The sequence below is a fragment of the Myripristis murdjan genome, chromosome 10 (genome assembly GCF_902150065.1).
Source record: "Myripristis murdjan chromosome 10, fMyrMur1.1, whole genome shotgun sequence".
Classification (NCBI taxonomy): domain Eukaryota; kingdom Metazoa; phylum Chordata; class Actinopteri; order Holocentriformes; family Holocentridae; genus Myripristis; species Myripristis murdjan.
In genome coordinates, this window is record NC_043989.1 from 28,268,503 (window position 1) to 28,291,740 (window position 23,238).

General features: G+C 40.2%; 3 non-coding genes across 3 annotated transcripts; all 3 read left to right on the plus strand.

Moving 5' to 3' along the window:
* Positions 1-1,364: 1,364 nt before the first annotated feature.
* On the plus strand, positions 1,365-1,453 carry trnar-ucu (transfer RNA arginine (anticodon UCU)). The gene is given in 2 exon segments: positions 1,365-1,401; positions 1,418-1,453. It is a non-coding gene; the product is annotated as a tRNA-Arg (tRNA).
* A 726-nt stretch (positions 1,454-2,179) lies between these two features.
* Positions 2,180-2,271, plus strand: trnar-ucu (transfer RNA arginine (anticodon UCU)). The gene is given in 2 exon segments: positions 2,180-2,216; positions 2,236-2,271. It is a non-coding gene; the product is annotated as a tRNA-Arg (tRNA).
* A 551-nt stretch (positions 2,272-2,822) lies between these two features.
* trnar-ucu (transfer RNA arginine (anticodon UCU)) lies at positions 2,823-2,914 on the plus strand. Its single transcript is given in 2 exon segments — positions 2,823-2,859; positions 2,879-2,914. It is a non-coding gene; the product is annotated as a tRNA-Arg (tRNA).
* The last annotated feature ends 20,324 nt before the right edge of the window (positions 2,915-23,238 follow it).

Sequence of the window (23,238 nt, forward strand, 5' to 3'; positions counted from 1 at the left end):
ACCCCAAGCTATGGCAAAGTCCCTCCATCTCATTTCATTCCACAGAAATCTCCAAACCTGTTTATATAACTAGATAAATTTCTGGAGATAAAGCGGAGAAATGACCGTGATTGACAGGATCATCATTTGGTCAATGCGATAAATTATTAGAAACCAAACTATCATCATAGAAGAAACATCGGTAACTGATGCTCTTGATTTCTTTTAGATAGGGGCTCCAAATATAGATTTCTGGGGATTACTGCAGGTTCTTTGCACTTCATCATGAAAAGAAAAAAAATATCCTATAAGATCAAATTTGAATTCACATTTGTATTCACTTAAGCACATTTGGGATTTATATAAACATTTTTTTTTTTTGCAGTGAGACATGCTCTGGAAGCAAAAACAGTCTCACGAGTTGAGTGAAACTTTGATGTGGAGACCAAGAGAAACTACATAAGCTTTCCATTAGTGAGGCTTTATAGCAAGGTTATGTTGAACTCTTGATTTTGATTGGTCAATTAAAGCATTCTTCCGTTAGTGATTGCTGAATGACCAACCTTTGTCGAAATGCCATTGATTGATGCCATTCTTAAATTTATACTATCTGTTCACCTGTATCAAATAAAATCGGTGCAGCATTACATTTCATGGCACCAAGGGAGGACATGCAAAATACTCGTGCAACACACTGCTTTTCACCTGTTCATAGTGTAACCAGTGAAGATCTCACTTTGTCATGTTAGTGTCCACACTTTACATGGCATACACATTTGGTTAACATGCTACTTTTTCTTATAAAATCGTTAGTACTTATAAATCTAAGTGTAATTAGAAGCAATTAAAAAGAAATTTTACACGAGGCCAGGATCTTCTCACACCTGAGGGTCTGCAGCAAGCTTCATGCTTCTGTATATTATAATTTTGGTTCACTGTCTTTTAGTTAGTTGGTTGGTTTCACGTTGTAACTTAGCCAAAGAACTTTACGTACACACCAACGTCCTGCTGTTCTCACCTGCTGGTACCTGACACTGGTTTGTTGACAGGCGTCTTGTGTCAGCGTGTCAGTTCAGCAGGTAACCTTCTGCCACCGTTTGAATTAATGGAGAAAAATGAACACTGTCATGCACTACCGCCAAAGTTCCTGTATCTTCAGGCATGATTTTAGAACGTCGTTGGGCCATATTTCAGCTAAACACGTGTTCCGCTCCCCGCCACATGTGCTGCCGCAGCTCCTCTCTCCTTTTTCCGGCTCTGATGATGCCCTGCCTCTTTTCATCGGAAGAGACGAAGAGAACTTGAATGCAACAAAGGTTTGACTGTTTTCTAGTGGACTTCAAATGAGAGAAAGCAACGACCGTATTGCACTGACTGCAACAGGTGGCTCTGTGGCGCAATGGATAGCGCATTGGACTTCTAAGCAAGCGCAGCAGTGATTCAAAGGTTGTGGGTTCGAGTCCCACCAGAGTCGAGCTTTATAGTGGGCTTCAGGTAAAACAGGTGTTTCACAAACTAGAAAACAATTTAATGGCATGAAGAATCTACTTTCAGGTTGTTGAGCTGTTGGTTGGGCCTATACAAAATGTCTCAGAATGCCACAGTAAAAACTTGTATATTGAAGTATTATGAAACTTGCGTCTCATATTTATGACTTCAGCCAGACCAGCACGAATTGGCAGAGGTAAACTGAAATTTCTGACTTTACGGGTTGACAGGGAGCATCTGAATGCAATAAATTTAAAGGCAATTTCCCACTTTTTACATTTTTCCTATATTTAGGCATTTTTGTTTTATTCACTAACAAAAGCAGAGAGAAACACAACACATAGCAAAAGCATCGAACCCGTACTCGGCCTTGATACCTGGTGCCAGATGAGCCACCAGGGAGCTTCGTACAACTTCATCAGCTGCTTGATGCAACTTTGTGGTGGAAAAGTGAAATTTCCAACTCGAGACGTGGTATGCACTCTACCAGATGAGCCACTTGGGTGCAACTTAACTTTATCCCTCATATTTATAACTTCATCAGATGGTCAAGCACAAACATCTGGTGATAATCTCTCAAATTTCTGACTTTACGAGATGATGAGGAACACCTGAATGCACCAAAGGAGGAACTGCTGTCCAGTTGATCTTCATTATAGGAGGATTTTAAATGACAAAGTTCAATAGTTTTGTGAAAGTTCCTGCAACAGGTGGCTCTGTGGCGCAATGGATAGCGCATTGGACTTCTAGCCAAACACAGGAGAGGTGATTCAAAGGTTGTGGGTTCGAGTCCCACCAGAGTCGAGCTTTATAGATGGACAACAAAAGCACAATACGCACCTTCTCACAAGAAAGTAAGCCGAGTACAGTTCGCTGTGTTTTAACTGGCTGACTTAGAGCAGGGCAGTGATTCAAAGGGTTGTCGGTTCGAGTCCCACTAGAGTCACTCCTGATGCGGGGCCAGAGCAGCTCAGCGCAGAGAGACAGGTGTCTGGAAACAGGCCAGGATCTTCTCACACCTGAGCGTCTGCAGCAAGCTTCATGTTTCTGTATATTCTAATTTTGGTTCACTGTCTTTTTAGTTAGTTAGTTGGTTAGTTTTGGTTTCATGTTGCAACTCGGCCAAAGAACTGAAGTAAAATGAACGCAAAGATTCATTTCGTTGGCATACACTGCTGCCACAGTTCCTGTATCTTCAGGCGGCGCACCTGGAGAGTTTTTTCCCCAGGTGATTTTTCGAACGTCGTTGGGCCATATTTCAGCTAAACACTTGTTCCGCTCCTCGCCCCATGTGCTGCCGTGGCTCCTGTCTCCATTGCAGTCAGTGCAATTGTATTGCACTGACTGCAACAGGTGGCTCTGTGGCGCAATGGATAGCGCATTGGACTTCTAGCCAAACACAGGAGAGGTGATTCAAAGGTTGTGGGTTCGAGTCCCACCAGAGTCGAGCTTTATAGATGGACAACACACACCTTCTCTCTCTCCATTGAGCAGAAACAGGCATTCCTACAGTTCACTGTGTTGTAACTGGCTGACTTGGAGCAGGGCAGTGATTCAATAGGTTGTCGGTTCAAGTCGCTCCTGATGTGATTATTTAACTGTTATTTTTGAATTTGTCAGGCAGCAGAAGAGGAACCTGGGGCACCTCCTGAGGATGAAGACTGTGACTGAGCTTCCTCTGTGTCTGTCTCTCTGCTGCCCACCTCCAGCAGGGGAATGCCACGATCTGGTGCCTGGCCAACAAGGGCTTCTCCTCAGACTGGAAGGTGGACGGCAGCAGCAGCCGTCCAGCAGCAGCGTTCCCCAGCCTTCCTACGCAGTCACATATGAGAGCGCAGTAGATTCCGATGAACACCATCTGTTCAGTTATACCCATGTACCATATATATAATATATGACAGACAACACATCAATATTGTTCTTTTTTTCCATTAAAATCATGGTCAATAAAATGAATTTAAAAGAACTGCAATGTATTAGTTTTATAATTTGAATATGTTTTGATGGTATTTAAAGATACCAATGTTTAGGTCTCCTAAAGATTCCTCAGAAGCTCCTGTAGGCTATTGTAGACTTCTGCAAATGTTCATGGAAGGACCTAAATAGGACCAAAAAAAAATCAGGGTCCATTGAGGTTCTGCAAAAATAGTTTAGAGACCTGGGGAGAATATCCTATAAATGTCCTTAAATAATGGTCGTCTCAATGTTACCAGAACATTGTAAATGCTACGTGAAAGTCCGCCAAATAACATCCCCCTACCCTTCAAATAACTCTACATCATGACTGTCTGGGGACATTACAAAGCAACATCTTTTACACCAGTGGGGGCAATCTCAAAATGTTTAGGGAATGTACAATTTCTAGTTGGGGTAGTAGGTGGGTAATATGGGTCGGCTTAAAAAAAGGTTAAGGTGTAAATCTGTACTCTTGGTTAAAAAAAATCTGTGCACACTATTTACAAACCGTGGGCATGGATTCATAATCTGTTCACATATTTTATGGATTTGTAATTCGAGGGCATGAATTATGAATCTGGGAACCATGCATGGAAATTTCTAAACCAAGAGTACAGATTTGCAAATGGGTGTTTTTTTTTTTCCCTCAGCTGATTCCAGGGGCACTCTGTAGGTTTAATGAACATCCAGCAAAAGAAACCATAAGCAAAGTGGAGTGGTCTTGTATCCGTCTGCAGGGGCAATACAAAAACCTAGTAGAGGATGACATTTTCCTTTGATAGTACTTAAATCCATATTTCCTGTGACATTTTAAAAGAAAACAGTGCATAAACCAACCATCTGGTATAGTAATGTTCTGTTCATCTCCATGGCATGTTGATTCATTTTATGTGATCTGGATGCATTGGTGTGGAGGTATCATGCACACAGAATTATATATGTTGTAACATCATGGAAACAAAGACAGGCCTGTAAGTTATTTCTCCTATTATCCCAACTTCCCTCCTGCAGTCCTTTGTCCTTTCTTTCTGTCTTCCTTTCCATCCTCATCTCTCTTTACCTCTTACTTTCTGGCCCAGATTATCCAAAGGCCAACTTGGATAAATGTCAAAGGGCACCAGACAACTGCCCCTTTTTGTTTGACCATGTCATATTAAACCAATTAGGCTCCAATAAATGAAACTACAGAAGAATGATTGCTGTATTATATGCAGTGTGAAGGGGGGGCTGTCTCGGCTCAGGGTTTGTTTTTCACTTTCTGATTATTGGCTAATTTGGTCTCCAAAATCAAACATCTACAGCTAAGTGGTTGTGCTAAATGAAAATTAAAGCAAGAAAAGCCTGCTATGTGTACCTGATTTGTCAGATTAGGGAGATCAGGAGACTCCACAGCGAATTACTCATCACGAGTCAAGCAACAAACAGCAGATGCATAGTAGCATTACTGAAGAGTCAACACAAAAGGTGTAGTGCACGTATCTCTTGGGCAACAAATTGAGGCACACATGCATTAGTGGTGTTGAGGCATGGTCATTAAACTGTTGAGTGAGAGAAGGCTTGCTTTCTGAGGGGACAATGAGCTTTGGAGGTCGCTGGATAATTGGAAGTTTTTTTTTTGTTTTTTTTTCCCAAGCCTTTATGCATGGTAGGTTTGCTAAGCACTTTAACAAAATTATGACAGAAGCTGCTCAGCACAGTCACAGTCTGACATTGTTTGCCTTGCTCAAGGGCACCTCAGAATGCCACCTCACCACACAGATTTTTCCTGCTGGTCCAAGAGATTGAATCAGCAACCATCTAGTCACAAGCCCAGTTCTCTAACCAGTAGGCTACAGCTGCCTCTACTATCTGAGGACTTTGGAACTCATTACACAATGTTACCTTTTTGTTACTGAATACTGACAAAAGTATAGCTAAAAAGGTTGGGGAACCCCTCCAGACTAATCATCAGTCTGTGAGGAATCTGTCCCTCAGGTCAACAAACCATCTCCCAGCTTCAGCGTGTACAGTACTTCTGTCATCACTGATTCCACACCTGACTTGCCTCACATGGACCGGCTGACTTTGTTTTCCATCTTGTCAGTGAGGAGGGAGCAGCGTATTGGCCTGCAGCCCTTTCAGAGCTATATGGGCGATAGCTTTGCTCACTGTGTTGTGAATATGACACAAGGCTTTGGGTTAGATGTAGTGAACTGCTGTGGACAAAGCTACATGCAACATGTTCAGTAACAACACAGGGGGAAAAAATCCAAGTGAATTTATCTCATATTCGGAGTTAAAGTCTTGCTTTTCTTACATGTGAAAAAAAAAAATCTGGTGGGGTGTTTGGGTGAGATAATCGCACTTGTTTCCAATGCTAACAAACTCAAGACAAAGAAATGTCTTGAGTCAAGTGTCATTTTCTTGATAGATAGATATAGATAGATAGATTTACTTTATTGATCCCAAACTTGGAAATTCTTATGTTACAGCAGCATCAATAGAAACATAAAATAAAATTAAATAGAATAAATGCAGAAATATATACAATAAAGACTATATAGAGTAAAAAATATAAACATCTAACAATATGAGAAATATACAGATGAAATATACAGATGGTTGCAATCTGCAAAATTTCTGCAAAATTTGAACATTTCCTTAAATATGAGAAAATGTATTGGGAACAAGTGGCTACAGCTGTTCTTTTAAGAAGAATATGAAAGTATGACTTTTTTTAGCACTTTTTTCCACTGCTCTGGTTTTCAAGGAGACCGTCAAGGCTACTTTGAAATCGATGTGTGACACAAAACAGTACTGTCTAGCTGGTTCAAGCAAAGTTTTACAAGAACATCACACAGAAGTTAAACAAGCACTAAAGGCGTTTGCCTGTGCCCTGTAAGACACTCTGGGCAAGGCTCCTGTGCTGTGAAGCAATTTCGAACAGATGTAAATAGCATTCATGGCCATACTCGGACACAGTGCTACAGAGGTTCAATGCAACAAACCCCAAGCTGCTGCAGCAGAGCAACACTGATCTAGCAACAGCTGTTCGACCACTGGAGTCAGTGTGTTATTTTTTGGATCACTTCCAAAGCAGTTTTCAGAATTCGAGGAAAGAGTCTCAGCATCACAGTACAACCACCATGATCTCAGTCACATACGGAACGAAAATCAGACGAATCAGGAGAACAAAAGATCCTTCCTCAGTGAAAGTCACAAACACAAAGTATAACCTTTAACATGATGACTAATGTCAAGCCCCAGCAAAAGATTTGAGGCCTACCAAGACATAAATAACGTCTTTGCCAGGGTGGAGCCATCATTCAAAAAGTGAGACGGGTGGAATATTCAGGAGAAGGGAAAAATAAATCAACAGATTAGTGTCAATTTTATCACAAACTCTTTGAAACCTCTGAAAGTGTTTCTAGTAATGTTTTGATACTTTTGGTGAGTCTTTGGTCATTTTTTAAACTAATTTCTTGCTGATTTTTCGGTCATGTTTGGCTAATTTGCTTGTCGTCTTTTCCAATCAAGTCAGAATCAAGTCAGTTTGCTCAGCTTTCAAGGGTTTAAATAGCTAATGACAGGTATCAGAACGCAGCCTAAAAAAATGATATATAAAAATGTAAAAGATGCAATATTGATGACGAGTGCAATAGGGATGAACTATTTAGTGACAGGACTAATCATATCAACTTACAGGTGGAATAAAGTACAGGGGCAGAGGGGACATGTCCCACCTCATCCCCCATGTCCACTGCGCCCCTGCCTCTTTAACATATTATTTCCCTCTGGTGTTGGTGCATAGAAGGAACACAAATGAGCAAAAACCCTTGTATACATTTATGCAGGTACACTGAGCAGTGACTTGGCTGATGAGACCATCAGAGTATCTTGTTAACAGTGATAACTGAAGGCCTAACTCCCGTGACCCTGGCCAGCTCTTGAAAATCTTGCTGAGGAATGGTCCATAAACCACCCTTCACAATATTTTTTGCTGGACTCAGGATTTTCTTGATGCCTGAAATAAATTATGGGGAGGAGATGTCTTTTTCTCTGATAAAAATGTATAAAGAATGAACTAAGAACATCAGTGGATCAAAAAACATCTGTCAGTGATTTCCCTATTGGCCACTGAGCTTGTGAGGCAGATGGATTTTGAGGACACTGTTGAGGAATTTGCCACGTCAAAGTCTAGAAAGAAAAAGTTCAACTAAAGGTAAGATTTTATTGCTAATGTTGCTTGAATGTGCATTAATGGCTGTTTTTTAATGGATTTTGTTATGCTAGTCTTTGTTGTGCCTGTATTAGACTGTGAGGCCAGGCCATTCCTTTATGCATCTCACTAAGGGTTGTAGTATTGTATATTGCATATGTGTGTGTAAGTGAGTGATGGATGGATGGGATTGGTTGGGGCTGCAGATGCCTGCAACCTTTAATCTGGCGCTGTCAATGTCTTTCATAGCGAGACAAACTTAAAAGCAGTGCACCACTTTTGCTCTTCACCAAAAACTGTGGGGAGTTTTGTGATGTCAAAGTCATCATTTTCAGTGTTACCCAATTTGTCAACCCATATTCTGTTTCTTTTTAATGAAGATAAATGTAAATCAAAGTTGAAATAAAATGAAGAAAACTGTGATAGGGCTCTCATTTCTGGTACTTTGGATACTGCGATATCTTGCAAATTTAATTTAACAGTTGAGGATGAACTAGCACTGGAGCTTTTTGTCAGGTGTCACACTGTCACCATTATGCATCTTTTGATTTAGAACCAAGGCTTTTAAATTAAAGGATCTGGACTGGAAATTTGCACTCATTAGCACAGACTGTTCCCCAGCTTGTCACCGAGACAAAACAAACCAGAGGAGCTGATTCCTCAACATTCACAGCTCACCAGTATGTAACAGGCCATTAAAAGGACAGCTCACCTAACATACAAAAAAATATATTTTCCCACTCATGAGTGCAATCTATCCATCCAGATAGTTTCTGTGTGCTTTGGCCAGGTTTCCAGTGTGCCACAGTCTCTCTCTGTCTCCTGTCACCCCAGTACAATGGGGCTGGATGGGTATTCTCCTGTGGAGCTCAAAATGTCCAAAATTTACATGTGAAAAACTCAACAACAGTCCCCAACAAACTGTCAAAAATTTACATATGAAAAACTGAACAGCTTTTTCAAAAACCAGTGACACGGATACCCACCATAATCCACAGCCCTCGGGGGAAAAAAAGTTTTGTTGGGAACTATTTCCTGTCAAAGAATACTGGCAAGCTCTATCTATTCACCCTCGAGGAGTATGAACTTGGAGGCACTGAGAGATGCACGATTCTATGATGTATACAATCCAGTGGTGGTCATACTGTTTGTTAGTGTGCCTTTGGTGGCATAATAAAATATTGGCTACTATATATTTGAAGTAGCTCTTTTTTGTTTGTTTTTGATGTGAAACACGGCAAAATAATGGGCTGTTAATCTTTTCCCGAATGCAACAATCACCTAAGGTGTAGCTGTGTGGTTAATTTTCATAAGCCACCTTTTGACGATCCAGGACGGCTGAAGTTGTGGCTAGCTGCTCTGCAAATCAACCCCAAGACATCAAAAAAGGACCCTCCAGCGACAACTGATAGCAGTTTGCAGTGATGATTTCGTGAACGATGACATGACTCACCATAAAGCTTAGGATTAGGGTTACGGTTAGGGTTAGGGTTACACTACACTTAAACCCACTCCCATCCCATCTACTGCCCATGCATCAAGTACCGACCAGTCTTCAGTTGCTGCCACAAGCCCTGCTGACACTGTCTTAATGGTGAGACTGTTGTAACTGGACCTAACTTGCCAACCAATTCTCATTCCCAGGGTGTCAAATAAACAAACTTGGTCAGGACCTTCTGGGTGTGATACGGATGCCAAAAGGCACTTTTCCGTGTTTGATACCGATACAAAAGGCACCCAAAAGAAGCCTAAGGTGCTCATTAGCATCAGTATGAGATGTGGGGGGATGGCGACATAGTATAAAGAGTGAGACTGAACTGTGTCCACCATCTGTTTTGTTGACTAAATGTAACCTTTCCCCAACCTTAAGCGATTTTTTATGCCTAAACATTTCACTAATCTTAACCAAGTGGTTTTGTTGCCTAAACTCAACCATAAAAACAAAAAAGCCTGATGCGTTTCACTCTGATGCTGAAGGGTGCCTTTTGGTGGCCGCGATCAGATGCGAAAGGGGCATAACCGAGCTGTAGTGTTTGACAACCTGGGTGTGAGAATATATTGACCTTACTACATCATTAGCCAAAGTCATGGCCCTGTAAAAATACATGTTATAGGTAAATTGTATAAGAGTTCATATACATATAATTTGCATCAAAATGGAAATCAATTGCAATAGGGTGTGCATTATCCAAAAGCTCGGTATTTTGTTATCTCAAAGAGCTCCAATGCAGAGAGTTCATTGACTGGTCAACAGTTATTCCTGTTTCACACATAACTATGGGGTATCTCACTCTTGTCTCCTTAACAGAAAATAATAGAGTGAAAAATCCTCCTCAGACTATCAATAGCCATGGCTATTGCATGTTCACAACTCAACCATGTAGCCTAATGGTGCCACTCCCAGAATAAAACTCCCAGAATACACAGTGACATGACAAGTGGCCTTGACATGTACCCATTATGACATAAAATCAGGTGTATGAGTTTCCATGTAGAAATATTTTGGTGTATGATAGGAATTGACCTGTCAGCTTGTTTTCAACAAATTTGTCAGTAAGGGATATTATGCTTAGGCACTGTGTTGCAACATATTTACATTACATTGAGTTGAAAACTGTTTGCTGTCAGGCCTGGGAGCATGTGCAAAAACAGTGGGCCTGGGCAACAGCATGAGCTCAGAGGAGATCCCTGTGGATGCAACTGATTCAAGTTTTGTCACTTCAAGGGTCGAGTGCTGACGATGTTACCAACAGAGACACAAAACAGAGAAAGTGGATGGGAAATGAATCCAAACTGAACTATTCAAGATCTGATACAGTGAGTGGAGCTCCTATCCAAAAGCATGACATCACTCACTGTGGCAGTGGAATGAAAAACAAGTGGTCCTACCACAATGGACATATAGGGACACTGCAGACTTATGTAGAGTTGTTTGAAAAGATAACAGAGCGAACTATGATATTGCTGTAGAATCTTGCTTTTCTGACTAATTGACCAAGCACAATGGTTGATCAAGACCCCCATTGACTGATTAAATCATCTGGTTGACCAAAAGGAGAACTTCTGCAGTGACTGACTATAGCTGGTTGTGTTAAGGCCAGTGGACGCATTTGTGTAAAATAAAGACTGTAACATGTCGATCAGCTGCCCCTGAACAAACCAAAATGGGACTCGCACAGAGAGGGCTTTCTTTAAAAACCACGTGAGAGCTTTCACTTTTTAAGCAACTTAGCCTCTATTGATGTATACAGTCCTCTCCTAAAACTCTTCTCCAAGCCATTCTTTGACCACGCCCACAGTTAGAGCTGGCATGCCTGAGCTCTGATGGGTTGGAGGGTGATAATGGAGTGATGATGATGCTGATGACATGTTGTTGTTGACGATGATGATGAATGCTGATGACTGACCTTGTCGTACATTAATGTCTTCTTGTCAAGTTGAAACTTGCCCCAGAAGGGACTGCAAGGTTAAAATCAGTATTACAACTTGTACATTATTACAATAATTTATTTTTTTTCCCTTGTCAGTGTCATACCCATTATCTTTCCTATGTAAGTCTCTCTTGTGGTTATACTTTATGGCCATTAGTTGATGTTTTAGTTTACGTCTTAACAAGTATTGAGCAATACCGTGGTTTTTGGTTGTTGCTTGTGTTAAGAAGCTCAGAACACGGCCAACATTAGCTGACACTATAAAACAACACTAATATTAATGTCACTCAGTGGATTTATAATTTTGAAATAGAATAACTCAATCTTTTGTTCACAAATATATAAACAAACGTCCTTGCACTTTTGCAAGCCCCCATTTCATACTAATTGGGGTCAGTGTATTTTACTCCCTCATTCGAGATATGAGGATGCAGCAGTTCTCTATTAAAAATTGATTAATTTTACAAATGCAACCAGTAATTCATTATTTTAAAATGGGCATTTCCTTCCTCTGATTTAGTCCACATGATTGATTGGGCTTTAATGTCTTCAGCCGCTCCTTTATTCCACTCTTTGTGCTAATCAGGGGTATTCTGGTATCTAACAGATTTTAGCCTTTTGGATGACATCCATCCTATTGTTGCTAAGAGTTTCAGTAACTGAGGCAGCCAGGGGATAAGCTTCTCAAGCCCCTCTCCTGTCAGACGGCTCTCTCTCACTCTCTCCCTCCCTCTCTCCCTCTCTCCCTCTCTCAAGAAGTACAGGCAGTTCGGATGAATCTATACACACAAAGAGCACAGCCAAGTGTGTGTGACTGTGTGGTTTTGTGCTGATATGTGTTTTCAGGAGCATGTATTTGAGCGTATATCTGTGTATGTGACGGCTGACACACATTCAGGAAGTATAATGCCGATGGATCCATATAGAAACAGAGAGAGCACAACACACGAGTGCCTACCTTCATACGTGCATTTGTACACACATGCTCAAGAGTGTTTTTAATCATGTATTAAGGCATATGCTGGTGTGTGTGTGTGTGTGTGTGTGTGCGTGTGCGTGTGCGTGTGCGCGTGTCTCTGCCCACTTTCCCTTGAGGCTTATGCATGAATACGTGTGTCTTAATTCTCCATATCTGACATTGGACCATGGTCTGCTGTTTCCTTCGGCTCTGTGGGATTAAAAACCCGAGCACTTCTAAATCTGTAACAGCCTTAACAGCAGGGCAAAGATAACTAAAAGGATGACATTAATCTAACACTATTCTTTTACTTAATCACTCTTCCTGGAACGGAGTGCAGCCTGAGACAGGCTCGTCGATGTCGGATGGAAACCCTCTATCTCCAGACCCATTATTCCTCCATACACTTTTGTGTTTCAGAACTCATTAATTTTGAATTGATTTGCTTGTCTAAGACCCAGTTACGTGTTCTGGATTTCTCTGAGTATTTTTGTGCCACTCCGGAGCTGGAATATTGTCTCATTTCCATTAAGCTAAGCAATATTGGCCTTCTCACCGTGAATCTCACATTAAAGTCAAAGCTGTTTTTATGGACAAACCATCAATGTTGCACTTGTTTTTCATATGAAAAGAGTCAGAGAAATTTGTTGCTGCACATAGCTATTACTCAATTACATGCCCACTATGCGATCATCATGACTAATCACTCGTTTTAGCAGGAACACTATTTTCTGACAGGATTGGTTTGAATCAGAATGTGTACTTTAATTTGAGCCATTTGTCTTTTGCTATTTGCTTTACACTACTAACATTTGAAGTGTTCTCAACAGAAGATGAAATATAAAGAAAAGATGAAATATTTTCATTGCAATTTTTTTGAACCATTTATGCTAATGATAATTTTTGTTTGTCAGATGTGTTAATGCAGGCAGGTGGACCCAAACGCAGGGACAACCGGCAGGCATCAGGAACTTGAAGAAAACCGAAAAAACACAAGGAACAACAAACAGACAAAGGACATGCCGAGAACAGGTATATATACACAGGGGAACTACTCAAGAGACAAGGAACAGAGAGGCACGGGCAGAATCTTGGAGGGAAGCAAGACGATAGGCTGACAATGACACAATGAGGGTGTGGCAGGGAGCAACAGGAGAGCAGAACCAACAGGACTGATGCATAACAGGTGTGCAGAGGGAAATGACCAGAGAGCACGAAGGACAAATGAGCACAAAAAACAAAATACCAACATCCCAAAGAGTCCATAAGCACAGATTCCAGGTAACAACCCAAAGACCTCCCCCACCACCACCACCACCAAAAAAAAAAAAAATCAACACAAGAAGTCCATAAATACAGAGTCCTGACAGTGTGCGGTTCACCAATTTGGCAACTGGCCATTCAAAGAAAAGGTTACGGTAAAGGTTACAGTTACAGTGCAGGACTTCTTTCTGTGTGTGGGCCTGTGTTGGCAGTTGATTCCAAGTCCTCATCTTTGGAGATAAATGTATCCACCCATCCACCGCCCTGACCTCCACACTTTTACTCTGAGTTCACACTACCGTCATCATAGCTGATGGCTTGACTACTTTTGAGATATTGTGGCCGGTGCTGGACTTCCACACTTTGGTCTCTCTGCCAAAAAGCTAGTTGATGTCAGCAAAGTCAGGTGATTTTTGTCAGGTTGATTGGCTCAGTTGGCATAAAATGGACTTGCGGTCAGTTGTGGAGCCATTCGATGGCAGCCTGAATGCACCATTTCATTCAGTTATGCTTTTTCAGTGTCAAACCGCTGCCTGTTTCTGGCTGTTTCCCCTTCATCTCATTCAAGGGCCAGAGGCATTCATGGTGTGTCCACAGAAAGCATGCAAACACAGTTTTCTACAAAAAAGTAATTTTATAAAATAACGTGCAATGAGAATGTGTGTACTTCCATGCCTACCTCACACCATGCATAGACAGAGTTCTTGGTAGCAGGCAGATGGTAATGTGGCAAAAAATGCAGTGAGGGACAGAACTTTCACGACATCATTATTGTTCCTCTGTTATTTCAAAAAGTGTCATGTGCATGTATAAATTTATATGCAACTATTTATCTCATTGTGAGTGGGAATGTAGAAGCACTGTGTCACACATGTTAATGTCCATTGATTGAGAGTCACTCACTACTGAGGAAGATTTAGGGGGCTTTCACATCCGGGACATGAACCCGGATCCTCACACTCAGGCACAGTACATAGCAGTTGTACCTAATATGAAAATGTCCATGTGTGATTAACTGACCAGTGCCAAGTCCCACCCTCCAAATGCAACCCAGCCAATTGGAGCTTAGTAAACGCTGCCCCCAGACATATAATACGTCTTTCTCTGTAGACATGAATGTTCCTCTAGATGTTGAAGTGTTTTCAGAGGTTTATGCTGGGGTGCCTGCAGCAGAGACACACAGAGACTGAACAAAACCAAAACAGGACTGAGCTACACACACCTCCTCTGGATACACCTGTGTGTCCCACCACACACATGGATATTAATTCAGATTAACAGACACACCTGTATTTGGTTGAAGGTATGCTATTGTGTTGGAAAACTAAAATGACCAAATCAAGAGTTGTGGTTAAGTGGTAAGTGGTTAGCAGGACAGCTAATTTACATCAACGACTTCCGAGAGACATGCAGTACCATGACATGTTTAAATTCAGCAGAGGATGCTGAACATTTTGATATATAACATGTTGTGTATTTGACTGAAACTGTAGGAACAAACACCAAAAGCAAGCCGCAATAAAGCTGAAAAGCCTTTAAAACCTACTTTTAAACCAGGAACAACAGTACTCAACACTGACTGTCAAACTTGCATTAAAAGTTCTTTAATATAACTTGAATTAAAACCGCAAAGTTCTGATTTTGATTCACAGCCATCAAAACAAATCACAAGTGCCTAGATCACAAACAACAAATCCCCTTAACGTGGCGGCCGGTCGCAGGCATGGCAGAGTGGTTGCTTAAAGCAATGAGCATTGATTTGATTGGCAGACAAGAGGCTGTGCAAATTCAAAAAAGAGAGCCAATCAACAACAACACTCAAATGAAAATGAATGGAGCCTGTCTAGACAAGGGGACAGCTCCTTGTAAGCCACCCTGCCCGTGATGGAGCTGCACTCAAATTAGCAGCTTTGTTGTTTGGAGATCTGCCAAGAGAAGACATTCCTGGACAGTAAAACAGATGCAAAGCAACAGAATGAATATTATTTTCTGCATAGAAAACTTTTTACTGAAAAGAATACATTTGGATGTGACCCTTTTGTAATCACCAATATTTTGATTAATAAATGTAATTTAATTACACATTTTACATGGTTGTTGATGCCAGTGCCTTGGCCTCCAAACAAAATAGCTCTGGCTGACCAATCATCATCGAGTCTTGGTTTTGGTAAAAGTGAGCTTCACTTCTGACTGAAGACTGAATGAGCAGCAGCAGCCATGTATCTGCAAACCAGGCTAATGAGAGGTGGGTCAACCTCCACTTGTGGCCAGTGGTGTGTGTGTGTGTGTGTGAGCTTAGGCTTGTGCATGTGCTCACAACTTCATGATGTGAGACATATAAAAGACAGTGGATACAAATTGCTGTATAAATCTGACACACAGACTGCATATGCCTACTTCTGCATTTGTGCGTCACAGATTTTTAGCTGTGAATCTACACACATCGTGTTGTGCAGAGTTTTGTGCAGCTGGCTCTGGGTGGGAAAACCAATTTCTCTCACTTTTCCCTCACATAACATGTTCTTTTCCTTTTAAGACATTGTACTCATGTCTCAAAATTTCATCAAATCAGACTGAGCCACTTTCTAGATTACCATTTGAAGTCAGAGTTGGTGCTTGTCAGTGTAGAAACCAAGAAATGACTAGAATCTGACATTCTTATTATGGAAGCCGCACACTGTCTGATCAGGGTTGGTGTACTTTGGGTCTAGTTTGGGGAGACAGCCTCCTTTGATATATTTTAATCCATATTTACGATTACTATTCCTGGCACAGAAAAAATACATATGTATTTTAGAGTGAAATAATCTTTTTTGGCTGTTTAATCAGATTGCCTGGCAAGAAAAAGAAGATATGTTTTTGAACTGTTACGCCATCTTTTGAGTGCACGTACAGAGTGCTAGATTTGGGGTTTGAAATGTACAGAAAAACAGATATCACAAAGAGCAAATTATGAAGGAGGATGAGCTCCACAGCTAATAACACACAAATCTATGCTATTTTAAGAATAAAGCATAAAAAATCTTTAATCAGTGAGTTTGTTCATTGAAAAGACTAAACATTTTGAGAGATTTTGACCTGGTTTAATTTGAAGCTTCATCACTGAGGATATTATGGGGTACCACATGGAAATAGCAACAAAATTTACATCTCGCTCAGTTAAACTGCCATATCACTCAACCCTTTGCAAAAAAGAAAAAAAAAAGAAAAAGAAAAAAAAAATGCAGCAAGATGGTCTGTTTTTTTTTTTTTTTTTTTTTTTGATGAAATGAACTGGAGAAATTGGAGAGTAACACTGAAGTGCTTGTTATGCTTGTGTTTTTGGCAGTGTCTCTGACTGGCTTCCAAATTAATATTCCTTCAATATCAAATGCTAAATTATTATCACTGCTCTCTCTTTGGGAGATTTGTGAAGCGCCAGAGGGGCTGTTACTTCTTTCAAGCCCACAACCCAAACGAAGTAAATGTAGTCACTGATCCCAGGATTACAGCTTATTAAATGATATTATACTGTCACTGTCAAGCGGCAGCACAAGTATAAAAGGGCAGCCATTCACTGGACTGCAGATATTTTGCTGTCCAACTGACTGACTGAGCAGCTCATTTAGCAGTGGACAGTGTGTAACAGTCAGGATGAATTGGAAAAGTTTCAAAAAGCCAATTTTCCATGCATAAGTCAAACAAATTAAAGAAATAGTTCACCAAATAATGCCAATTTATTGACTCACCATTATATCAGTTGAAACACCGGCAAAGATTTGTCCTGTCTATTTTTGATATTATTCTTATCTAATCTTGGAACGCACTCGGGAGTTGGATGGGGCAGCTTTGCTATTATTATTATTCTTCCAATGCCATTATTTGTCACTCTTCTTATTTGTCAGTAAAAAGATGACTTTCACTGACTTGTGACTGTGCACATCCAATAAAAATAAGATGTACCTGGTGCAAACTTCACAGCTTCAATACAGGTGGAAACAAATGGGAAGCAGTTCAAAAGGTTGCAAAAAGTGCAAAAAAGACCACAGATTTACTCTAAACACCATAATCCAAGGGCTCTGAAGGCAAACGATTGCACTGTGAGTCCAAGGGTCCAATATTTACCCCATTTTATTAGATTTATATTATTAGGTTTCCCTCAGTTGCCCTGCAGTTGGTCGGCTGTGGTGGGCAGATGTTGCCCTCACATGAACTCATGAAGTGAAGTTTCAACTGATGTTTGGGTGAGTGGACGATGAGTGAGTTTTCTTTTTGAGCTGTACTAATTCTTTAAAAAAAAAAAAAAAAAAAAAAAAAAAAAAAAACATGGTCAAATCCATTTTGGGTGAGAGATTTAAGTATTTAAGCAATGCTACAACAGAGTAAGCAAATCAGTAAAAGTGGTCAGAGACCAAATACCCAGAGAGCCACACTAATCTTGGAAATGGGATTTATAGAATAGCTCAAGGGAAACACAAACACATATATAAAGAGCACTGTAAAAGTGTGGAACATATCCACTAAGTCATATTTTTATTGATTTTTTTTTTTTCACCAGACCTGGTGTACATGCCGAATTTGGTGAGTTTTTGAGCATGTTTAGGGGGTCAAATTAAGCGTCAAAGAGACGTAATAATAATGAAGAAGAAAAAGAAACGCTACAATAACAATAGGGCCCTCCTCCAGCGAGGCGAGGCCCCTAATAATCATGTGTTTAGTCCAGGAGAACACACACAGATGTTAGGGGTGCTCCATCGTGGGTACCTCACGATTCGATGCGATTTCGATTATGGGAGCTTCGTTTTTTCGATTATAGCGATTACAGTGTTTGTCGATTCGATGCGATTATTGGTGCCACGATTCTTCGATTATTGGGATTTTTACTGCTATTTTCCATGCAATCTGTGGCTAGCTTTGGAAATAAATAGCCCATAAATTAACTCATGTCACTCTCAAAATAAAGATTTTTTGAACAATTGACTAGGAATTGTTTTTCAAAGACACAAAATATTTTGACTATGTAATCTGGGAGTGAAAGAATTGCATGAGCCAGTTCCATCATAACAAAGTAATTAAAAAATTTGGTACACAGGCACTACAGTACACCATTGACTTTTATGTATGTATGTATGTATGTATGTATTATAGTTTATAATTTATCGTGTTGCGAAAGTACTTGACGGTGGCGTGCGTTTCGTGGGTGGAGATAAAAGGCCGGCGGATCAGGAGAGGGCTTGTCTGTAAATTCTGGTTTGACGTGCAGCTTCATGGGACGCAGGGCACCGCAAATTAAAGCCCGACTCCTTCAGCATTCGCCACGACGAAAATGGCCTAAAATATGTCACCGTGTCTTTCAACGAATGCACAAAAAAATCACAAAGATGCTGCCGAAAAAACATAGAAAGCCTGCGGGGATTCATATATGGACAGCCGAGTAACCCACTGTGTCCAGTGGCCTCCCTGGAGAAATAGCCTACCTCTCCCTGCTGCCTCCTGATCCACCTGCCTTTTATCTCCACCCAAAGCAGACACAGTGTGACAGCGCCGATGTATGGTAAATTAACAGAATACTTTTATTGTTATTGTTACAACCGACATTAGGCATAGTATACATCTGCGCAAAAACACACCTGTCGCGAAACGCACGCTACCGTCCCTGCAAAGAGGAGTCCAAACATAATTGAACACTATTTTAAAAATTGCACTATTAATGGAAATATCCAATTCAACATTAACGAGCCGTCTGCGCTCTGTTCATTCTGTCCACTCTATCTTGCTTGGCGGAAGAATGAATAGTTCTCAATTTTATTGTTGCATTTATACCAATAAATTATTGATTTTTTTCTTGTGTGTTTATTTTATGGGCTATATGTAGGATAACCGTTTTATAAAAGGAAGTCCCTTGAAGCCGTGAGTTACATTTATTTTACAATGGCTTTCCGTTTGCTATGGTCCCACCTGCTAAACTGTCCGGGTGGTGCGCGCGTTACCTACTTTTTGTTCCGGGTACCCATTTTTTTCCCAGGCTTGGTGGAAAAGAATCGACGTGAAAAAATCGATGCAAATTGATGCAAGAAAACATCGCGATGCATCGCAATTTCGATGAATCTAACCCACCACTAACAGATGTGGTCAAAATGAACTCATGGCACCATCCCTGTCAGTGTCTGGTGCATGGTGCACTGGCAGCCCCTTTAAGCCATATTGAAAATGAGTAGATTGGCTTAAAGGCAATCTTATTAAAACCTCTTCATCATAATTCACTAATGTGCTTAAGGCCTTTGAGCCGTCCGTCGAGCTAAACTCAGCTGTCAATCATGTTCCCATGTGAAAGCATGACTGACACACACACATACTTGTACTTGCAACCATCAGCCATCTATTCTTGTTTGAAAACCATGACTGGCACGTGTTCATATGAGCACACACCCTGTCTCTCTGAGACACACACACACACACACACACACACAGACAAATGGACATACAAATGCACATAACAACCCACACAAATATGCACGGTGGTGTAGTAAAGAGGGAGACTGTCCTTCAGTGAGATGACCTGAGTCCCTGTAACAGCAATCCTCCTGCTGAAGTGTCCTCGAGCAAGACACTGAGTCGCTACCAGCTATAGAGCTGCTGCTCTGCACCTGACCTTCATTCTTTATTCTGAAGAGAAAACAGTAACACTTTATTTATTTGAATGTACAGTGTTAATCAACTTAGTACCAATGTTGTATCAGCTTTGTTAGTGCCAATTTATTATCCACTTGGTATCAGCTTTTTATCAACTTATTATCAGCTTAATACCACTTACTATTATCTTCATATCAAATTTGTATCAGCTTAGATTCAACTTCATATCGACTTATAACCAATTTTGTATCAATTTTACATCAGTTTGTATCACCCTGGTGCAATTTTGTGTCAACTTTGTATCAACTTTATACCACCTTAGAATCTACTTTGTATCAAGTTAATATCAACCTAACCCTAACATACCACTGACTCATAAAGTCAACTAAGACTATGAATATTAAATTGAGTACTTGAATTGGACAGATTGATATAAAGTTAATTATCCCCACTGACCTATCTGTGAAACTGATATTAAGCTGACATGAATCTGAACATTAACTTTGGATAGTCCACATAAAATGTGACTGAGAAAACTTGATATTTGATAAAAGAAAGAGAAAAAAGAGCTGAACTGATGGATTCACAGAGGAATGATGCTGATTCTCCATTATTCAGCCTGTTGACTTTGACCTCTCAGTCTTTATTATATCAAATTAAATGCAGTGCAGGGACTTCACTTCACTACATCAGACACATAGACATTTCAGTACATAAACATTCCTTGATTTTATACCCTACTTCATCGTCTGCTGACACTTATTCCAGTCTTAAAATAAAACAATCACTCAAATAAAACACACGTAATACTTTCTGAGTCCATACTGAGAGAAACTGAGGCAATGGTTTTGGTCAGCCAATCTTAGTTAAATTTAAATTAGTTAGGATTGTGCCATGGGTTAATGCCACACTCTTTCTTAAATTTGGAATCTAAACCACTAACATTTTTTTGTTTAATTATTTGTTGACGGCAAGTTCTCTGCCAGCGGATAAGGCTAGTTATCTGAGTTATTGTCTGCAGTTTTAGTATGGAGCACCAGAGCCAACAAGCTACTGGGAAATACGCTGGATGATTGAGGTGTCACTAAGTCAGAACTGAATATCTGATCCTCCGCTTGACAAGAATGTGATTCAAGTGGAGAGGCAGGAAGAATTTCAACTAAGCAGGGAGTTTACTTGATCACATTATATGCAAATAAAATATATAATGGAAAGGTGATTAGCATCGGATTACACAGAGGGGTTAGAAAGCTTTATAATGTTGATGATCTTTGGAACTTGTGCATTTCACATTTAGACTCATGGTGAAGATCTCCATGAGCCAGCGTTACAGGTTTGAGTCCCACCAGGGCCCCCTCTGCTAAAAATACACAGGTGGCCTTGGTGTGTACCTGCATGGATGAAAAGAAAGTGTGACAGCATAACGCCTCCTACTGAGTCTGAAGCTATCGCATTGTCTGCTTACAAAATGACTTGGCGTCTCAGACCAATCAGCAGAGTCAAAATGAGACATAAAATGGCATGAACATTGCTGAAAAAAGAAGAAAAAAAAAATAAAAATAAAAATATATTTTGCTACCAGCACACTCTACTAAAGGATATTCAGAATCTTTCAGTGGGTTGTGAAAAGGCTTTCTGCGCCAAGGACAATTTTTCACGCCAAAACATTCACAGCAATAAAGGCAAAATCATATTTGATTTATTCTCCGTTGCAGTAAGTACACAGGTTGCCAAACTTGGTGAAATGAGGTGTGAAAAAAAGCAGTCAAAATGGCACAGGAACACTGATCAAGTAAGTAGAGAGAAGGAAAGGGAAGGGAAGGGAAGGGAAGGGAAGGAAAGGAAAGGAAAGGAAAGGAAAGGAAAGGAAAGGAAAGGAAAGAATTAATTAGCTCGTGGTTTACTTTTTTTTTGGTTGAAGCATAATTAGACTTTATTAGATTTTCTTGGAATGAAATGAAATTGAGATCTCCCCGTTGGATCAGATGTTCCCTCATTTAGAGTCCTACTGGGTAATAACTCTAAGTGGGACTGGGGAGAGGAATAATGATTTTCATTCGACAGTCATACCAATTCCCTTTGTGTCTGCATGTGTCTCTCTCTCGCCTCTCTGTCTTAAAGCTATATTTCACTCTGGGAAATTATTATTTGGTACAGAGATTCAGTTTGTGGCGGAAACTCGTTCAACAGCCATTTTCTGAATGTATTTTACTCTTTTACTCTGGTTTGAGAATGCACACTGCAGAAATGTGCAGGATCACAAGTTATTTTATCTGTATAGTAGTATAAATATAAGTGAAATAAAATTCACTTGTTTCTTCATGCAATTTGTTTCACAATTTTCACCATTTTATTACAGTGCTTTGTTTTATTAGGTCTTGTTTTAAAGGGTCAGAAAACCCAAAACATCAGAAATTTACAAGTGAAAAACTCAACAGCTCTTTTCGATGGATACCTGGCATAATCCACATGCCATGCTGTTTTCTGTTTTTGGGAGCCATTTCCTGACAAAGAACACCAGCAAATTATCTATATCCACTCTAAAGGAGGCGTAAAAACTCAGGCATTTTTCACTCTCTTCTGAGCACATGCTCCGTAAGCATCCAACTCTGTCATGTCATGGTGGCAGGAGAACTGGAAGAACTGTCTCTTCCATGTCCACACTAAGTCAGGTAAATTCTCCAGTTCTCCATTGTAGCCTTCCATGAACACGAAGCTGGTGTTTTCCACCCACGAAAACAGAGATCTTCAGAAATGGTCTCCAAGTGCACAATCTGAAATTACTGATGTGGTGTTTTCCATGTGGATGGGGAACTGATCTTTCTGAAAATGACGACACATGCCCAACGACGTTGGGCATGTGTTTGGTGTGTACACATGCATGTAGTGTGGCATTTTTGGATTTATCCAGGTTAGTGTGGACATGGAATGATATGATATTTATATTTGAAACAACAAATATAAAATTCCTGAAAGAAATCAATTTAAATCAATTTTCTCACCTCACTGGCACATTTATTTATTTATTTATTTATTTTACTTTATAGTACGTTGATTTCCATATGTGTATGTGATCCCACAGAGAGAACATAATGATTTCAGATTGTATAATGCAATGTTTTCATGTTGCAAGTAATTATGCCTGGTGGCAATTATAGATACAGAATTAATTTTTCTACATACAGTCTATAACCTATAAGTATACCTGCAGTTGGGTAAGGCAACACAGTTTGTTCACATCACATGAGTATATGTCAGTGAGACTGTCCTCTGGCAATAAAGAGAGACCCCACAGGTAGTTTGTACAGCAGCACATGACCTATACTTTTGTTTTAAATTTGAGAAACCTCCTG